General features: G+C 36.3%; 1 protein-coding gene across 1 annotated transcript in view; it reads left to right on the top strand.

The window, feature by feature from the left end:
• ARHGAP15 (Rho GTPase activating protein 15) overlaps positions 1 to 17,207 on the top strand; it is an 898,999-nt gene that overhangs the window by 434,653 nt on the left and 447,139 nt on the right. The gene's annotated exons all lie outside the window — the stretch shown is intronic.

Genomic DNA, 17,207 nt, shown 5'->3' with positions numbered 1-17,207 from the left:
GTGCTTACCTTGCTCCCGAAGACCTGGTCCCTCTCGGTAGGGTAACAAGGGAACGTGTTCAGTGCAGATCAGTGAGTAAGCACAAGACCGCCTTGTTTCAGTAGATTTACTGAACTAAATCAGAACTCTAGATTTTATCAATTAAAGTCATGGAGACAGCTATCAATTTGATGAATAAAAAGATTTAGGAGGTAGGAGATTTATTCTCTTCTTCTTTATGTCTTCTACCTTAAGAGGTTTTCTTTGACCCCTCATAGCAACTGAATATGGTAAAATAAAGCAGGGGGTTTTATTTTATTTTATTTTATTTGAATAATGGTTAAAGATCTATGATCAGTTTTAAATAATGTATGCAAATAATATCAACAAACTAGTCAGGAGAATCAGGGTTGCCTGAGCTCTTAAATATGGCTCTTAAAACTATTAAGTATACCTTTTTTTTTTTTTTTTTCCATGAAAGCAATTGGCTGGGATTTTTAGCCTTGGCAAGCTAATTCTCTGAAAGGGGACCCTGCTACCATGATTTCAATGCTTGGAGACACAGTTTCATATTGTTATATAGCAATGCAATGGGTTTTAGTAATGCTAGTTGTCTGGGTTACCTAAGAGGGAGACAGCTTTCAATAGCCTATTTCTTGCCTTAACCAGAGGTATCAAATTAAGACTTAGAGATGTAAACAAAGTCACAGGCAATGTTGTCTCAGAGTTCACAATGTATATAGGAATAAGGATGCTTTGAGTAGTTGTAGAGGAATATTTCCAAGTTCCAAAGATTTGTTTTAACAGCTTCCTGTCCAAGTCAAGGAATCAAAGTAAGTGCATGTATTTAAAATCCTGAGATGCTGCATACGATTAAGTGACAAGAAAAAGAGTTTGCTTTACCATGGGTCTCCATCTTTCTCTGTAATGTCTCTAAGAATAGAGATGGAAAAAAATCATAGAATTCAGCTCTATCATTTAAAAATAAAATTAAGTTAGTTACAAATTATATTTTTCATAAATCTAATGATCAAATTTAAAATATGTGCTTAATGTTACAATGGACAAAATAGCTAATGTGAATTGAAAGTATGTATGTGTCAGACATCACTCCAAGATTTTAACATGCATTAACTTATTTCTGACTCATAATAACCCTATGAAATATGTTCAGTGTTATCCTCACTATACACAGGGTGAACGTTAACAAAGTCACATAGATAGTAAGTTGCATATCTATAATTTGAAACCTGGCAGTACAGTTCCAGAGTCTATGGGTTTAACCAGTACACATCAGTGCATCATGATTATGCTAATTGAGAAGCATACTCTATTTCTATTGTACATGTAAGTTTCCATCAAAGGCACTATGGAAATGTGCCCTGAGAGCCTTAAAACTTCCTGAGCTCTTCAAACTTAATTTCAATTCTAAAAATCTATTCAAATAAAATAATTAAAAATAAACTAAAAGAATGAGTTAAAGTGTTCCATGTTCATAGAAAAAAAAAATTGAAATAATCTATCAACAGTGGGAATTGGTTAAATAAATCGTTACATCCATATGATGACGTATTAACCAATGCAAATTTATATTTTCCAAGAGAACAAATGTTCATGGCATAATGTAAAGTGAGGGAGAAAAAAAAAAAACAAGACACAAAACTTGTTTGATAAAAAATATGAAAGGAGGAACCTTATCTACTTGTTCAGAGATGTATCCCTGGCAGTAAGTAAGAGCTCATTAAATATTTGTTAAATAGCCAAATGAATTTGTGATTAAAAAGAAAATACCAAAATAGCAATAGCAATCATGATTAGCATTAAGTAATAAAATTATCATTGCTTTTTTTTCATTTTTTTGTTCCGTTGTTTATTTTCTAAATTTTCCATAATAAATATGTGTTAGTTTAAAAAAATCAGAAAAAATTATGAAAAGATGGCATAATTATAGAAAAATGGACAACATTATTACAGGAAACGAATTTTACAAAGTGCCTGCTATGTTGTGTTTATGAGTATTTGTTTCTTTACTCAAATTAGAAATCCTCAGGTCTCCTCACACAATTTTTTTTTCCACCAAATATCAGTCACTAGCCCCTGACATATGAATATAGCTAATACACTTTGCTCCAAGTTTTATTTCTTTCATTTTATCCTCTGCATGTATGAAGGCATGACTGACACATGTCTGTAAAAATACTCAGAGATTGAAAACAAAGGATTATCAAAGAACTAAAATATAAAGGTTTTGAATGACGTTAAATTTTAGAGACTATTTTATACTAAACAGACCTCAGATATGAAGTGTAAATTTTGATTTGTTGCTTAGTACTATAATTTTGTCAGAGTTATTATTACTTTTTTCTCTCAGCTGAATTGTATTCAAGAAGTGATACAATTTACTAGAAAGATTTGCCAAAAACTTGATCCTTTTTAATTTTATATATCTGTGTGTGTGTGTGTGTGTGATTTCTACTCCCTTTGACAAGAATAAAATGGGAGAATGAGGAGAAAGCTAAAATATTACCATTTTAGAGGAAACTCAGGAACGGCACTCAGAGTACAGGTGGCCTCAATTGCTTCTCTGCATGTGTCATTATTTAGGGACAAATGCTATATATATCTGAGCCAGAAAGGCTGGCAGTTTCCCATGAATACTTCAGCCATCACTGTCAGAAGGGAACAGACACACAGCACATACATAACTTACCTGATATCAATTTGGAGAGAGAGGCCCTTTCTGACAGAAAAATTATCCTTTGATTTGGAGTAAAAGATTAGTAATAGTTAAATTTCTTCAGACATCGCTTACTCAGTGTAGAAGAGTCAAGTCACTTTTAAATTAAAATCCTGGAACATTTTCTTCAGAATTGTTATATGAGACTACTTTTTTCACTTTTGGCCAATACCTGTGGTGCAGTGAAGTAGTGATGTGAGCTATTCATTTTCCTGAATTCAAAGCTACTCCCAAGGAGCACAGATGTGTAACATTTCTTCATTTGAAGTAATCATTTAAGAATAATGTAAAGCTAGATGACCTTGACTGATAACCAGAAAGTTGGCAGTTCAAACCCACCAGCCACTCTGCAAAGGAAGACTGGACAATCTATCTCTGTAAAGATTTACTGCCTCAGAACTAAAGTAGGTCGCTATGAGTCAGAATTGACTCAGTGGCAGTGAATTTGGCTTTGGTTTTAGATGACCTTACTTTTGCTAAGAAAAAATTGAGAGAAAATTATGTTTATTTTCATCATCCAAAGGAAGAAAATCAAAATAATGGAATCTACCTATAAACATAAGATCAGTATAATAATCAGGAAAAAAATTGAAACTGTGCCCAAAAAATGTCAACTATTTTTCTGAATCCACTTTCATAAGAATAACTAAGAACACCCTTGTTTATAAAGGAAAATTCAGTCATTTGCAAAACCGAATGTCCTAGTTAATTCTACTTCTGAAATTATCTGTAAATATGAATCCTTTTCTGCACAGAAATTAAACAGTTAAGTGTTATCACTAGTTTCAATGGGACAGAAAACTCATCATTGAAAATAAACTTATCTGGAGGTGCACTTGATATGTAAAATTGATTGTGGTAAAATGTATAATATAAGCTGGAATTAACATGACATCTTCATTCTGTCAGGGATTTTTGCTTGGTTTTTTTTTTTTTTTACTTTCTTGTTTTGTGGTAGAAGTTTGTCTCTACAAGAATAACAGCTTAAAGTTTTTAACTCTGGGGGAAAATTAAAATTCTGCAAAGAAATATTTCTTGATCATTAAGTTTTCTGCAAGTACATGATTGTTGTCATTGTTGGTAGGTGGCGTAGAGTTGTCTCTGACTCATAGCAACAAAACACTGAGAGGTCTTGCGTCAGCCCCAAGATCCTTGCTATACTTGAGGCCATCGTTGCAGCCAGTGTCAATCCATCTTGTTGAGGGCCATCTCCTTTTTCATTGACCCTCCACTTTACCAAACATGATATCTTTCTTCACAGAATGATCCCTTCTGACAACATGACCAAAGTAGATGAGACAAAGTCTGGCCATTCTCGCTTCCAAGGAGCATTCTGGCTACAATTCTTCTAGGGCAGATTTGTTAGAAAGTGCAAGATAGGAAAATGCAAAGTCTCACTGACTGTTAGAGACACCTCATGTTTCCAGTAAAAACTTAGAGAGAACATATAGTGCCATACATCCATTCTTCCATTCATTCAATCTACTAGACACTATCTATGCACTGAGGATATAATAGTGAGCAAAATAGATGAGCCTCCATTATCTAAAAATGTCCCTCATGTAGGGGATTAAAAAAAAAACAAACAAAAAACCTCACTGCCATCCAGTCAATTCTGACTCATAGCAACCCCTTTTGGGTTTCTGAAGCAGTATCTCTATGGAAGTAGATTGCTTAGTCTTCCTTTTTGAACTGCCAGCCTTCTGATTAGCAGTCAAATGCCTTAGACACTACACCACCAGAGCTCATTTCATGTAAGGGATCCTGGCCCTAAAATCAGAGTGATGTGTGTTTAAGACTGGAAAGTAACTGAGGCCACAGCTAACCAATCTTCCACTTTTTCAACACATACACAAAAACTTAGCCCCAAGAGGCATTGTTTCATCTAGGGTTCAACCAGAGACAGAGAGGCTGGTGAATGGGTGGATGAATATATGGATATGCGTATGAATGAATGGGAGAATGGATAACAAACTTACACAATTGAGTCTGACTAAGCAACTCTGAAGAACATGCAATGAGACAAGCAATCACAAAGGGAGGCTGGAATTTTACAACATGGCCTGAAGCTCTTTGTCCATACGTATGTAGGGAGGGAAAATTAGGAGCATGATGGAATTCTCCCGGCAGAGACTATTTTGAGTCTGAATTAAGGGAGGTCTAAGCCTCTTTTAAAAGGTTAACTTGATTAAATCAGTCCCACTATGACCTAATCCCTTCTGATTAATTTAAAGCCAATTGATTAGAGCCTTTAATTTCCTCTGCAAAATCCTTTGCTCCAGTCTAGATTAGTCTTTAGTTTGAATAACTAGGGTCTATAGTTTAGCCTGAAGGAGCTCTGGTAGCACCGTGACTAAGGCATCTGACTGCTAACCAGAAGGTTGGTAGTTCAAACCCACAGCCACTCCTCAGAAGCAAGACTGGGCAATCTACTTACGTAAAGATTTACAGCCTTGGAAACCCAATAGGGGTAGCTATGAGTTGGAATCAATTCGATGGCAGTGGAGATTTTTTGTTTGTTTGTTTGTTTTGTTTTTTAAATAGTTCAGTCTAAGGAGCTCTGGTGGCATAGTAGGTAACATATTTGACTACTAGCCACAGAGTCTGGGGTTCTAAACCTACCAGCTACTCCGTGGGAGGAAGATGAGGCAACCTACCTCTGTAAAGATTTACAGTCTTGGAAACCCAGTGCAGGTCATTGGGAGTGGAGTCAACTTGATAGCAGTGAGATGGTTCAGCCTAGCTATGGTGACACATTAAAAAGCCATCACAGGCACATTTACTTGTTGGATGTCACACAACTGACAATTAGTTCCCTAAGTGTTCTACCAAGTTGGGGTCCTGGTGGTGCAGTGGTTACAGCTTTTAGCTGCTAACTGAAAGATTTGTGGTTGGAACTTACCAGCAACTCTGCAGAAGAAAGATGTGTCAGTCTGCTTCCTTAAATATTTACAACCTTGGAAACCCTATGAGGCATTTCTACTCTGTCCTATAGGGTTGTTCTGAGTCAAAATAGACTTGACAGCAGTGGGTTTGGTTAGGTTTGGGATTAGAGGTCACACCCTGTAATATATGGGCATATACAGTTACTCCTCATTTACCATCTCGTTATCCAATATTTCCCACTTACCACAACTTTGAAAAAACTTTCAGGCTGGTGCCTGTGAGGGTCTGGGCTACCTGCAGGCCACGCCAAAGGATATACCAGAGGCCCCAGCAACAACTGGGCCACACGAGGGGTGAAGGAGGCCAACTGGTCTTCTGTTTATGTTGCCTCGGTCTGGCCACAGAGGGCAGAGGTGACAGCAGAATGATTCAAGGGCCGGGGGTGGCTGGACAAGAAAGGACCCAGAAGAGCTAGGAAGGTCAGTGGAAAGAGGCAGGAAAAGGAGAGAAGGAAAGGAGATACATATGGCTTCAGGGTTAAGGCAGATGGAGGATTAATGGGGTCCTGCCTAGGGTAAGCATCAGGAAGTGGAAAGCAGGCAACAGCTGACCATTACCACCACCAGCCCCAATCCCTGTGGGATCTATGATAACGGGCATCCTGAGATGCACTGGAGGTACCCTATGGGTGGTGAGTGACAAGGGTTAGGAGATACACCTAAGCCAAAGACTGTGTTTGACTTTCATGTAATGCCAATTTTGCATAATGACCTGATCTCTGAAAGTTAACAATGTCAATAAGTGAGGGGTGTGTGTATATCTGTGCCAGTTGCTATCATGTAGATTCTAACTGATAGTGACCCCATGTGTGTCTGAGTAGAACTGTGCTCCCTAGGGTTTTAGTGACTGAGTATTCTGAAGTAGATCTCCATACCTTTCTTCCTAGGCATCTCTGAACAGACTGGAAAATCTAACCTTGGTTAGCAACTTACCATATTAACAACTGCACCATCCAGAGGCTCTATGAATATGTACAAAAACCAAAACCAAACCCGCTGCCACTGAGTCAATTCTGACTAAAGTGACCCCCATTGAGTTATGAGGTGATAAATCTTTACAAGAGTAGATTGCCCAGTCTTCCTTCCACTGAATTGCTAGTAGGTTTGAACTGCCAACCTTCTGGTTAGCAGTCAAATGTCTTGACTTAGCAGTCAAAATTGCATCCCCAGAGCTCCTAATGAGTATGTATGTTGTTGTTGTTGTTGTTATGTGCCGTCGAGTCGGCCCCGACTCATAGCGACCCCTCCTTGGGTTTCCGAGGCAGTATCACTACGGAAGTAGGATTGCCCAACCTTCCTTCCGAGGAGTGGCTGGTGGGTTTGAACCGCCAGCCGTCTGGTTAGCAGGCAAGTGTCTTAGCCACTATGCTACCAGAGCTCCTAATGAGTATGTATAGCCATGTCTATATAAGCAAATGCTACTTAGTCCTTAATTTCCCCCATAGTATAGGTAATCATGATATCTAAAGCCGTATTCTTCTTTGTATAGATTTGTACATCAACTTAAAACTTTTTATTGGAAAATTTTTCTTTATCTCATAAGAAAATTCTTTTCATCTCATATAAAGCAATGTGTCATTTTCACAATTGAGTAATAAGTTAATTTTATTTTCAAGCATATTTTTATTTTCAAACATTTTCAGGCACAAAGTAGGTGATTTAGGGAAGCCATATTCTCTGAAATTCCTCCTTTGCTTTGTGCACACACATATTTTAAAGTAATATTTACTTAGATTAATGGACTTATTTTACCTTTAAATCTTGAGATAAATCTTTCCTCCCATCATTTCCTCTTGAGTGATTCAACTTTCCCTTCCTTTTAACCCAGTATACTATTCTATTTTCCTCTTCCTTATTTCTTTCTTCCTTTCATTCTCCTATTTTTGATCTTCTAAGGCTCCCCATAGTTTTGCCAAAAGAACAAACAAATCTGTCCTGGAAGAAACTCCTCTAGAGTGCTCCTTAGAAGAAAGAATGGCCAAACTTTGTTTCATGTACTTTAGTCATATTGTTAGTTGGGACCAGTTCATGTAGAAGGATGTCATGCTTGGTAAAATAGAGCATCAGTGAAAAAGGAAAAGACACTCAACGAGATGAATTGACACAGTGGCTGTGTTGATGGACACAAACATAGCAATAATTGTGAGGATAGTGCAGGACCAAGCAGTGTTTCCTTCTGTTGTACGTCGGGTCACTGAGTCAGAACTGACTAGATTGCACCTAACAACAAGGCTGTCCATTAATATTTCTTACACATTTTAATGTTGTAGCTGTGTGCCAATTCTGACTCATAGCCACCCTATAGGACAGAGTAGGACTGCCCCATAGGGTTTCCAAAGCTATAATCTTTACAGATGCAGGTTGCCACATGTTTCTCCCACTCAGTGGCTAGTGGGTTTGAACCACTGACCTATAAGTTAGCTGCCAAGAACTTAACTATAGCATCACTACATGTTAATGAGCACTAACCAAAGGACCAATGATGAATAGGCAGGGCCAAAGGAAGTGAGAGGGAGAAAAGAAGGAGGAAAAATGCAACAGCTTGGCATTGCTGCTTGTTTTAAACTAATTTCTTCAGCTGACTCTTAGTTTCCAGGTTGAACCTAAATTTCACAGCATTTACTAAGGTGAGCAAATCACAGCATAGTAAAACTCTTGGTATTAAGAATTCCACAATACTTGAATCACAGATTAGTGTTATAATCTGTCTCTTTCAATGTTATGAATATAGGCTATTACAAGTACAAAAAAATCTAGTCACTGGAGGTCTTTACTGTGCTGCTATCTGCATCTTTTAGGGTATGAAGGACACAACATTTTAAAATTCCCATTTACATTCATTTTAGCAGAAAGCTAATGCTTCATATGTTTTCTAATTTAAAAACACAAATGCTGCTGATATATTACATATAAAAAAACAAAATGTTTGAAAATATAATTGCTGTTTAGACAATAATCAAGTGAGAAAAAATATATGTTTTTCTTTGCATTGCTACTTTTTGACATCTCAGCATAAAAAAAATTAACTAAAGGTCACCTTTTGTGATATTAACAGCAGTGACATTTTTAATTAGCTTTACAACCTCCATTCAGGCTTTGGTGTGAAACTTTTCATAAGCTCACATTATCTCTCCAGTTCCATCCAAAAAAATGACAGAAAATCTCTTAAATGATTTGCATACACCATCATGTCTCTTTCAGGCCCTATTTTCCAAATACCCCAATGTTTGCCAGTCAACAAACTGGTTCTGTGAGCAGTGATGACTTAATATGGAAATTGACTTCTTCCTTTTTATCCCTTCATTCCAAATTGGTTTTGTTGTTGTTTTCTCTGTGGTTTGTGATCTGACTCCATGGCAGTGGGTGGGGGTGGGTAGAATCAGCAAATACCCTCAGGATGGTGAAATTATTCCCAATTAGAATTTTTATTTGGTTTGGTATTATATTTTCAGTTTGTCATGGTTCCCAGCTTCCGTATGATCCTGTTGTTAGGTGTTGTTAGGTTGGTCATAATGTATAATGACCCTATATACATCAGAACAAAACACTGTCTGCTCTTGTGGTCTTGTACCATCCTAAAAATTACTCTTCTATTTGAGCCCATTCTTGTGGCCATTGTGTCAATCCATCTCCTTGAGAGTCGTCCCCATCTGCTGACCTCTACTTTACTATTCATGGTCTCCTTCTCTAGGGACTGGTCTCTCCCGTAACATGTACAAAGTATGTGAGAAGTCTCCCCACCTTAATGCCTAAGGAGTATTCTGGCTGCATTTCTTCCAATACAGATTTGCTCATTTTTCTGGCAGTCCCTGGCAAATTTAATATACTTTTCCAAAATCATAATTCAAAGGCATCTAGTCTTCAGTCTTCCTTATTCATTGCCCAGCTTTCCCATGCATCTGAGGTGATTGAAAATACCATGGGTTGTGTCAGGCTCACCTTAGTTCTCAAAGGGATATCTTTACTTTTAAACTCTTTAGGGAGGTCTTTTGCAGCAGTTTTGCCCAATGCAAAGTCATTTGATTTCTTGACTGGTGTTTCCCTGGCACTGATTGTGGATCCAAGTAAAATGAAATTTGTGACAACTTCAATGTTTTCTCCATTTATCATGCTGTTGGTTATTGGTCCACTCGTGAGGATTTTTGTTTTCCTTATGCATCAGGCTTTGGAGAAAGACTTTAGATAAGCATATGAAACAATACTGCTTGCTGAAAGGGAAGAAGAATTGAAGCACTTACTGGTGAAGATCAAAGATTACAGCCTTCAGTATGGATTATATCTCAACTTCCATATAGGAGGACAGATTATGTAGGGCAAACAGTATAATATGTGTGGAAACAATTGGCTTTTATGGGCATAATTATTCTTTCCATATCCATTAAAAAATTGTAAAAATCAAGCTACTTTTTCTTTTTAAATTATGCAATTTCCAAAGTCTCATGGAATAGACAGCTTGGTTGATTTTTTTCCCCCAATTTTTTCTTATGATGAAAAAGAGTTGATTGTATAAATCTACGATATATATATATATATATATATATATTTGTGCAAGCATTCATATGTTGCATTTTGAGTGTTAGCGGAAAGTGAATCTTACAAGATGGGCTTTGTCTTTTCATTTAGTTCTTTAAGTTCCTAAGTCCTTGACCATACTCATAAATCAAGCATGTTCAGGCAAAAAACAGGTAATTGAGAGGAGCTATTTTCATCATAATTCCCTCCTCTCTTCTGTGCACACACTTGCAAATGTAAGTGATTTGCATCTGTTCAGACACCCTTGAGGTACTTGTCTATCCTCACATCATTTTAGATATCCAAGAAATTTCTTTGTAAAACTCTCATTCTTTGCTACCAGATGGTTGATGCCACCCTACAAGACCATATTTTGAGCAAGGAGGACCAGTTTAGCAGGTACACAAAACAATAATAGTTACAATTATTGTCACATCTCCCCATTTAGCAATGGCCAAATGTACTTATTCTATGTTTGTTCCAAACACAAAAATGAGTAAAATTGATATGGTTTCCTTTTGTTCTTAGAAGTGGGTACAGTTGCTCCCTTGCAAGCATTAAAAGGAAAAATTAAAGATAATGAAATCTTTACTTTCTCATGTTTTGTGGTATCTTATAGAAAAATAGCTTAGTGATATAAGGCTCAGTGGCCTGAAATATCTACTCTTATTACACTCTTATGCACTGTTTCTCTCTGTATTATAACAAAGGGAAAATTTCCAGTAAACATATAGACTGAGGAATCTAAGGAAGATAATCTGAAAATGTGAAATTATGCCTTGTCATACTGTTCAATTATTCCATGATTTTTTTGGGGAAAAGGGCTGTTTTGTTTGACCACTACCCTACGTAGTCTTTACAATGAGTATACTGTTCTCTTACCTTACCTGAGAAAATGTGTTAAACTAATAATTATTTGGGTGTGAATATTGAATAAAAATGAATGCTTTAAATACTTATTAGACATTATATTATTTATTATTTCCAGAAAATTAAAATTCATTGATCACATAAGTAATAGTAGTTGACTTTGGATTAAATAATAATCAGAGAATTGCATGCACAATAAGTTAATGTACCAATATACTACGATGGATGTTCCTTGCTAGCTTAAAAAGTCCTAAAGTATGAAAAGGTGCTGAACACTGTTTAACTCTATCATAGGATTGGTTAGAAACTTTCCTGAGAATAACTTTGGATTATAGCATAGACAGAATACACAATTCAAATTATTAACTCTCTCCATTTAGGCTTAGAGATCTTTAGATGCAACTATTTTAAAAGAAGAACAAGACTTTCATGTAAAAATATGAATTATATAGTAGTTTTATTGAATCTTTATTGCTAATGCACATGGGTTCAGAACCATAATGACGATATTGGGCACTTAAGTCATTAGGCTGTCATATTACAGCAAAATTATTTGTACTATATAATCATTGTTTCTTTTTTATATTGCACAGATCTAAGCCTAGTTCATCTATCTTTGCCATTACAGTACTACTTTGTTGTTGTAAATACCTATCTTTTAAGGATGATTTGAGTATGTTCATTGTGGTTCAAGTTCATGTTTATTAGACCTTTGCTTCTTTACAGCTGGAGAGACGTGATCAAGGGAAGTTTGCAATCTGCCTCATAGTGTCTTGTTTGATTATGTATTGCTTCACTGTGTCAATTGCTACATAGTTTATATTTTAAGTACTTTGTATACACACTAAAAATTTCAAGGGGAATGAGAACTAGTTTATTTTGTGTGTGTGTGTGTCCTCAGCTACATTTCCATCTTATTCATCATATTTAAGATATACTTTTGTTGTTAAAACTAAAGTGAAATTCATTTTGTATTCAACTTTTCCTTTAGGGACCTTTAAAGATGAACATGTTTAAATGATCTCTGATGACTATTTGCTGTAAGGACAAAAATTATTGAAGGGAAAAAAATAAAGCTGAATCTGCAAAGCCTCAGCTGAAAATCATTTGTGAGCATAAGGTGAACACGGCTTTGGTTTGATAAACAGGTTCCAGGGTTTCATGTACTTTTTAGAAACAAATATTGATTATTAATGTTTGACTAATCAAAGTGCTTTTTCAGTATCAGCTTTGCTTGAATTCAATGCCATAATGGATAGTTTACTTTATTATAAAATCCTTGGGATATGGTACACATATTATATATATATATATATATATATATAATTATATATATATATTATGGTTGTTGTTGGTTTTTTTTTTTTTTTTTTTTGTCTAGATTTTCAAGTTTTGAAGATGAGGGCCTGAAAACTGGGATATATTTCTCTTCTCAAACCTGGTGTGATTATAAACTCACATTGTCTTTCAGTGATAATTACCAATTATCATTTTCCTTCTTCATAAAACGTTCATATAAGGTTTACTTTTTTTCATACTTCTTTACAAGAAGCTATGTCCATCCAAAAAAAGATGAAACCCACTGCCACTGAGTCAATTGCAACTCATAGTGACCCTGTAGAACAGAGTATAACTGCCCAAAGGGTCTCCAAGGCTATAAATCTTTCTGGAAGCAGACTGCCTGATCTTTCTCCTGTGGAGCAACTGGTGGGTTTGAACCATTGACCTTTTGGTTAGCAAATGAATGCTTTAACCACTGCACCACCAGAGTTCCTTGCTTTACCCATAAATGTTAAAAATATTGAAAACAAGAAACTGAGTTCTTTCACCTTTTCTGAAAAAGATATTGAGGCTATTCTTTCATTCATTAAACAAGCATACATTGAACACTTACCATTTGCTCTAGGCACTGGGACTAGAGTTGCTGAAAAACAAATCAAAATAAAATACAGGCAAAAATCTTTCTCTTATTGAGCTAACATTCTAGCTGGGAAAAAAAAAAAGGAGAGAAAGAAGTTAAAAATTAGTTAAAATATGGATTAATCCAATTGTGGCATAAAGATCTTAAAAAACAAACAAGGAAGTGAGATAGGAAACACCTGAGCGGGAAAGTAATTTTAAATACATAGAGAGAATCCATGACAAGGTGACATTCAGAGGACAGACCTGAAGGAAGTAAAGAAAATAGGAGAAAGCAGCATATACAAAGGCCCTGGGGCAAGTAGTACATAAAATGAGCAAGAAGAACACTGTCTAGAGTAGAATTAGTGACTGATCATCTCCTTTTGAGTGGAAGCTTACCAGGGAGACACTCAGTCTGAGAAGCCTTCTTTACTCTGTTTGTCAGAGCTACCTTGAAAGTTGTGACTATTGCTCTGTGACATGCAGCAGCAAAGCCAAGGGTCTTCTGCCCACTAGACTATTCCCTCACTCTCACCACACACAATACAGCTCCATGGATCTGTAGATTTTCTCAGCACCAAAGTTCCATCTGTGATTAATCAAGTGTTAAGTAACTTAGAAAAAAAAAAGTTTGTAATATGTAAAAGATGTTTTAGCTGCGAATATTAAAGCACACATTTGTGCATGGCATGGAATGTACTTCTGATGCAATTCTGATAACAATTATCATTACGTAAGGTTACTTTGCTGCCTTGTTTATCAAAACAGAACTCTTGCCATTTGTACTTGGGTAGATACCAGATTTAAGTCTTAAATTAAGGTATGTTGTTATTTTTAAAGTTATAATGCTTATTAGCAGGACTAGTAGTAGTAACCTACACCACACATTCACCTGGGGAGATTTATGCTGCTGCTGCATTTATTGTCATCAAAGCCAAATTAGAAAATCAGTACATGAAGTTGGAGAATTTGGTATGAAATGTATTCAAAATGTGAAAAAATGTACTCTGCTCAACAAGCAATTCTTAGGGAGCTTCCTATGTAATATGGACATACCTCTTTACTTACAGTTAATGATAATGTAAGCTTTATTTAATTTTTGCATACTTATTTCCAGTTTCTTAAATTATCCATATCCTTTTTTTGTTTAGAGATATCAGTATTGTGATTTTTGATTATTAGCTCTTAATATCCAAAGACCATCTCTATTCAAATTACTTTACAGAGTCTAGTGCAAGCTGTAAATTATAATGATGATGGTAAGACTGATGCTAATGAGAAAGAAGAGGAGAGAGAGGATAATGATAGTAATCTATTTGTACACATACACAACATTGTGATCTTACACAGCATAGCATCTAACCCTTACACCAACACATCAAGATACTTTCATCTTTGTTATAAAACAGAAAAAATAAAATAAACTCATTGCTGTCTAGTCGATTACAACTCATGCTGACCCCATGTGTTACAGAATAGAATTGAGCATCATAGGGTTTTCTTGGCTGCAGTATTTACGGAAGCAAATCAAACCACTTCCACCACCAGTACAAGTAAGGTAATTGAAATGTAGGGAGGCTAAATCTCACACTTTCTAAGTGGTTGAGGTGGAACTAAAAATCAGAACTTTTAACATAAAACCTGTATACTTTTCACCACACGTCTTGTTCAGACACTATACAGTGATCAAATATTTACTTACTGACCACTGATTGTGTGCCAAGCTTGATGACAGTGTAGGTGACACCATTAAATTCCAAACTATAATGTTAAGAACTCCTTCACCCTACTCTCATGCACAACTTCGTATGTATTCCAGTAGTCATTTTTTCATGTTTTCACAAAACTGGGAATATATATGTGTGTGTGTGTGTGTGTGTGTGTGTGTGTTCCCAAACTGTTCTGTGACCTGCACAGTTCTCAGTTAGCTCTTTCCTCACAATGGACCAATTAAGTTCAATTTTCCTTTGCAAGGGCCCACCCATGATTCACCATTCTGTCCCTCTCTGTTTCCTCAACCATTACATAAACCAGTACCTGTTTGTGTTGTCAGGAGTGTTTTCAGGCTAAAGTCCACAGGTGTTTTTGTTTGTTTGTTTTACTTTTTCTCTTGTGCCATGGAGTTCTGATGACTAGTTTAAGGGACTATTTCCTGATGGAAATTTCCAAATTGAACTGCTTGACAAAAACTAAGAGGGAGTCAAATCCAACCAGAATATTTCTCTTTGACACTTGGTTTTGTTTGGACAATTTGAAGCATTAAAGGATAACAATGACAGTAGTTCTTATTATTACCCAAGCCTTACTGTATCTCTCTCACCATTCCTAGTGTCCCTGTTGGAATAGATGTTGATGACTGCATTTGTTGTGTTATTTAAAGATTTTTAAGTCAAAATGAGGATGCATGTGTGCTGCCTCATTTTGAGTTTCCTTAATGTTTCCAATCATATTTTAGAATAAATCCCAAATGATTTTTTGCTAAGTGCAATTTCCTTTTGATTTTAAATCTATGTGCATTTTAAAGATCATTTAATCCGTGCATTTCCAATTCCTCTGGCCTTAAATCATAACAGTGTTATTTTATGTAAGAGGTACTTAATGTCTCAAGAAGCTTTTGGAGACCTTTAAAACCCAGAGACGTTTTTCCAAGACGAGAAGTTCCATTTTGTCGAGAGTAAACAAGCCTGAAGAAAACCAAGATCTCAGACTATTCAATAGTCCAAAAGTTAGAATTTCAGAGGGGCTGGAACTTGGTGAAATGCGTTTTCCCATCCGTAGCTCAATCTTCTCTATATTCCCTCCTCGTTTAGGCTGAAACACATGGAAAGCATATCCAGCCGAGCACTCCACTCAGTGACATCTGTATCTGGAGGAGTGTCCTGGCATTCCACAACCGAATCCTTTTCCCCCAGGGAAGGGAAGGCTCAAAACCCCAAATAATAATCTGTTACAGATTTCAGGTTACCAAAAGTTAGAGGAGAGGATAATAGCAAAGCACTTAGCATTGCTACATGTCAAAAGAAAGGCTACTGTAATTTCCCCCCTTGGGGCATGTATTTTTCATATTATTATGCATAATTACACATATAAATTTAAATATATTTCTACATAATACTCAAAACTCCCTAATTCTAAATATGTAAAATAAAACAGAATTAATTGATGCCAATTACTGCATGTAGATTTCAATCTAAAATTCCTTGTTACTGGAAAGAGTGGGCCAGTAGTGGGCGCCTAGAGCAGCACAACTCTCTCCTCTGGAACATTCTTCTGGATTTAGGAAGAGTTTTTCTAATAAATTAAACCTGGGGTTAGAGAACCATAGGGATGTGCTGACATAAACTCAGAAATTATGATTGAGAAATTTGGGGTTGATTTTTGCTCTGTTTCTTACTATGTGGCCTTGGCAAGTCACTTAAGCAATTTCAGTGTCATTTCCTCATCTCAAAAGCTAGGGACATTTATTCTGTGTTACCTAATGCTCACTCCAGATTTAATGTCGTATGTCTGTGACTCTAACATGAATTGTGCCCAAGAATGACATTATCTGACGCTCAGAAACAGCAAAAACTTTGGCAATTTGATTACAATTAAGTCATTTAAGAAAAGAAATAAAGTATTTGTGATAAGAATTGGTTTTTGGCAAAGGCAAATCTCCTACCACTTTTTTCTTTTTTTAACGGAAGGAAGAACTAATCTGTAGATCTTGCTGGAAAGCAGAAAACAGTTTTGTTTGTTGCAGATATGGTGAGTGCCGTCTCAATAAAACACCCCAGATAGAGTTCAAAATGGACAACAAATAAAGTAGGTGATATTCTGACCACCACATCAAGTATCAGAATATTTTATGTCTAAGGGTCTTTTCCTAGTTCTTTTCCAGAAATGTATGTTATGAATTATGATTATTGCTTTCCAGCCAAGTATTCAGCGGGCTCCAGCTAGATCTTTGTTTAGCGAGCATAAGCTCACTGCCAGCTGCAAACTGCAGCTGTCTGTCAGCATTTGTGAGGACAAACCGCTCTACTATCCCTGATTCCTTAGCTCTGTAGATGACATACTGTATTCTCAGATCTGCTCAGCATACCCTTTGCATTTTCAATGCATTTCCTGTGGGGGAAGGTACCAGGGGATCACACACTCATTTTGGCGCAAATAGCTCAAAGCTTATGTCAAATGATGCCTCTAATAGAAGGCTCTGTCCCAACAAAAGTATTCTGTGAAAGACCAACTGACTCTGGTTAACACTTCCTGATCTCCAATGT

The sequence above is a fragment of the Orycteropus afer genome, unplaced genomic scaffold, assembly GCF_000298275.1.
Source record: "Orycteropus afer afer isolate SDZICR_OR568_19922 unplaced genomic scaffold, OryAfe1.0 scaffold00023, whole genome shotgun sequence".
NCBI lineage: Eukaryota > Metazoa > Chordata > Mammalia > Tubulidentata > Orycteropodidae > Orycteropus > Orycteropus afer.
Note: the sequence above shows the minus strand (reverse complement) of the source record. Positions and strands in the feature narration are given on the sequence as shown.